The sequence below is a fragment of the Pteropus alecto genome, unplaced genomic scaffold (assembly GCF_000325575.1).
Source record: "Pteropus alecto unplaced genomic scaffold, ASM32557v1 scaffold88, whole genome shotgun sequence".
In the NCBI taxonomy this organism is placed as follows: Eukaryota; Metazoa; Chordata; class Mammalia; order Chiroptera; family Pteropodidae; genus Pteropus; species Pteropus alecto.
This window is the reverse complement of record NW_006494611.1, coordinates 3,119,344-3,123,449: the sequence shown is the minus strand read 5'-3', so window position 1 is coordinate 3,123,449 and position 4,106 is coordinate 3,119,344. Positions and strand designations below refer to the sequence as shown.

Below are 4,106 nucleotides of genomic sequence, written 5' to 3'. Positions count from 1 at the left end.
ACCCCCACCCCCACTCCAGCTGCCCAATCCTGACAAACCAGTTTGACTCAGCACAACAGGCAGGGCTACAATTTTCAAACTATGCAGGTCTGGTGATTCAGCCTCTTGGTGCTGTTTAATTAGTGTAAGGCCGGGTGGCAGAGGCCTTGCCCATGGCAGCTTCAGCTTCGTCTCACTGCTACTGAGGGCACAGTGGCAGCCGCAGCAGCAGTTCTGGCTAAAGGGAAGGCAGTGACAAGCAAACTGGTTCCCCCAAATACCTGCCACTGTCCCTCAGAAGCAGCTCTAAAGTGCCAGCTCATGATGAACAGGGATGGAGGATGGGGGGCGCCAGAGGCAATTGAAACAAATGAGCCAGCCACAGAAATCCCAGGCCATTGTCCCCTCTCAGCTACCACCTATACAGTGGTCACTGTTGCTGCCCAAGAAAGAGATGGACTCACACACTGCCTCTTTGCCCGAGGGACCAGTTCCACTGCAGCCGCAACTCAGCTAACATGGCTTGACTAGAAAGGGGCTGCTCTGGCTTATGATCTCATAATTGTTTCTATTCTCAAAACAGTCTGTTCCCAGCAGGGATCTCCCTGTCCTACCTCAGGTATACGGGCCCTATGGTCCAAACAGCCTTCCTTCTCCCACACTCCATTCCTGGTCTGCTCATCTACTGGAATCCACTCCCACACCTGTTCTTGGTTCTGAAAGGGAGAATGATCTTGGCTTGGGGGCTAGGGAACATTACTCAAAAGAAGAGTGAGCAAGAAGATGGCCTTGTTTAGGGAAAGGGTTAAATCCAAGGGCAATTTGTGTGTGGTGGGGGAGGGGGTAATCAATCAGAGGGCAAGGGGAACGGTGTTTCTTTAACCAGGAATGACAAGTAAGGATCCTGACTCCATCCTCATGGAAAATTGATGAGATCCTTGGATACAAAGTTTTGGTGAACCTCAAGTGTGCAGGGAGGGGAGAGCAACCTGGTGCTAGACAGTACCTAATGAGTGGGTCCGTGAGGGGCAGCACCCTCAGCTCAGGGACCCTGAGCCTAAATATAATGACCTCCAGATGCAGAGAGCCAAAAGCAAATCATATCCTGGCAAAGCCAACTGGAAGGCTGGAGCAACGAGGCTAGATCTGCCTCCGCCCCATAAAGCTTGGGGTGCTGAAGATATCTTCAGTGCCTGCCTTCTGGTCACAGCTCAGGACCTCCAAGTTTACCCATCCCGCCCTTCCAGCTCCAGAATAGGGGCGGGGTACAGGCAGGAGTCAGGGATACCTCTCTTCCCATCTCTTTCCTTCCCTTCCCTGCCAGAGCGAAAGGGATCAAGAGGTGGGGTGACAACTTCTCTCTCCCCAGACAAACCTTCCCTCCCCCACCTGCCATCATTCTTTCATATAATTGCTCTCCAGCAGGGTAAGGGCACAACGAAGAATTTTCACTTCCGATGCTCCCCAAGGAGCAAACTCTAGAGTAATAATAATAATAGCGAATCTTTGAATAACAATGGCTATGTGCTAAGCACTCAGTACACATTAAGGGTTCAATCCTCACAACAGCCCTGGGAGGTAGGTACTATCCTATCCCAACTGGAGAGTGGTTAGGGTACGACCTGGGCAGGGGTCAGCGCCCTGAGGCATCTCTCTTTTTCCTTTCATTCCCACACACACAACCTGAAGACCCTAAAGTCTGAGGCTGACAAAAGGAACTGATGAAAGTCACACTTGGGAGACATTGCTGCTTCCTAGAGGCACCCCACACTCAGCGCGGGAACAGCCCTAGATCCCACTTCACAGCTGAGGGGGGTGGAGGGAGACAGGAGAGGGGCCACAGCTCATCAGGTCTCTGCCTCCTGGTCAGTGCCTCAGCAATTCGGCCTGGAGGCCTGGATGCCAGCTCCCAGGTAAGGCCTGCCTCTGAGAGTCTATCAGATTCTGAGGGGTGAAAAGGATGAGGAAAGAGAAAAGGAGGGAAGGAGGAAGAGAGGGGGGAGCCTCCTCAGGTAGTCCTTGCTCACCTGACCAAACCACACCCCCACACTCCCCTCTCAGCACCAGCACCCACCACACCCCACAACAAGGGCCCTGGGGCCTGGCACACAGAGTCCCATAAGCATGTGTGCCTGTGTCACCTCTCCTGGGCTAAGACACAGACCTGGGAACTCCAAGAGACTCCCTGGCTCACACCCTTGAGGCAATCAACAACAAAGCCCCACACTGGTTTCTCACGCCAGCGATTCTATCACACACATGTGGGTGAGTGTGTGCAAGTGTGGGCGCGACTTCAGTGCGCCTGTCTAGATTTGCATGTGTCCACCCGTGTGAATCGGTCTGTCAGCACTAGTGGGCTCACAGATAAAAAGGGTGAGGGTTCACAGGAACGTTTCTTGTCTCTGGAGAAAATCAGAAAGCACCAGAAGATGCCTTTCTCTATCTAGGCACTATGTCCTTTTTTCCTTCCAACCTTTAAGTTTCCCCATTGTGAACATATGAACAAACCAAGTTGCGCCGAATTCATGTTTTTGTTCCTAAGCTAAGAAAGTGACTAGCTCTGCTAAAGATGCCAAAAGTAAGTACTGCTTGTATTCTAATTTCCCCCACATTTCTGTGGTGTACTTCCCTCCACATTACGGAAGCTTCTTCTTCCCTCCTTTAATGGCTCCAAAATTTTTGAAACTGTGCGTGTGTGTGTGTCTATTGTTTGTGACCAGTGTCAGTGCCTCTGTCCCCCACAGGCTTGTGTCAAGTGCTGTGTGTGAGCTCTCCTACCAGGGCCAACAACAGTTGAGCTGTTCATCCAAGTAGTCATTTGGAAGTGGGAGCTACCCCCTCAGCAGCAGACTTGGCAGATTTCACAGAACCGACTGAGAAGCTCGACCTTTTCTAATGGCTAATGGGTAAGGCATCATCAGGCTGCGGTGCAACTAGGGCAAACCCCACCACCTCAGGGGTTCAGTGGAGACCTGAGTGAGCACTTGGGGGTGTTCTGCTAGAAGGTGGAGAGGGATCCGCAGAGCAGTGTGTGCAACCCCCGTGCACACAGCACCTCGTGTGCAGTGTGCGCTCTGGTAAACCATAAACAATAACAGGCCCCCGCCACTCCACCCCCGCAGCCGTCCCCTGACAAAGCGGGGTGCACGCACTCACACGATCAGTTAACTCCAACGGGTTCCTAACCAACGCCGCCCCCAAACCTGGGGAGTACGGCTTTGCCCACACCCGCCACAGCTCAACAGCAACCTGGGAGCCCTCGCCTTGCCTGGAGTCGCCTACACTTCCTCGCCTGCCGGAGGTACCGAGGGCCCCACTTCTCCGCGGGGTACTCCCACAAAAGCTCATGGCGGGGCCAGGACACCCCGGGACGCTCAACCGAGTCGAGCTGCCCGCGATCGCGCAACCCGTGTACCGCCGGCATGGCTGCTCTGGGAAGAATGAGAGGGAGGAGGCAAGGGTGCAAGTCCGGGAGTCTCTGAGACAGCTCCGGGGTCGTCCTCACCGCCCCATCCTCCCGCCCCTGGAGCGCGCGCAGATGGGGGACCGTCCTCCGACGTGCGCCCAGCCCGCATTGGATCCATACCGCGGGCCCTCTCCCGACCACGATCGGGCGACCGGGGCACCTTAACCCTTGGATGCGCCCCGCGACGCCGCTCACCTTCCAGCGCCCGACAGCCGGCGGGCAGTTACACTTTACCATGCGTCTCTGGGGAGAAGACTGGACATTTCCAGGGGTCGTTTGGGGCCGAGAGGACTGGAAGGGTTTATAGCATCAAGCTCTCTGTATACGGTTTTGAAATACAAGGACGGACGTTGGTGGCTCTTGCGTAAAGTTTAAGATGCGTGTCCGGATCCGCTCGTCGGGCTTGGAGGAAGGCTCGCGCACGGTCCCAGGAGATCCGGGCAAGGAGGGAGTGCAATCCAGGCGGGCGGCTCCGGGACCCAGACGGCGCCCCGAAACGGCGATGCTGGCAGGTCGGTCCCGCGGGAATCTGGACTGACCGGTCGAGGAAGATCCTGGGCGCTGGAGAGCTCAGAGCCGGAGGACTGCGGGAGGCGAGCCGGGGCGAGAGGGCACAAGTGGCTGTCGTTCGGGGGGCACGGTAATCCGACGGTCCGTCGCG

At 55.6% G+C, this 4,106-nt stretch overlaps 1 protein-coding gene across 1 annotated transcript in view; it reads right to left on the bottom strand.

The window, feature by feature from the left end:
* EPHB3 (EPH receptor B3) overlaps nucleotides 1-3,662 on the bottom strand; it is a 19,865-nt gene extending 16,203 nt beyond the window's left edge. The window contains exon 1 of the mRNA XM_025042355.1: nucleotides 3,641-3,662. The gene's annotated coding sequence lies outside the window, so the exon portion shown is untranslated. The remainder of the gene's footprint in view (nucleotides 1-3,640) is intronic.
* Between the last annotated feature and the right edge of the window lie 444 nt (nucleotides 3,663-4,106).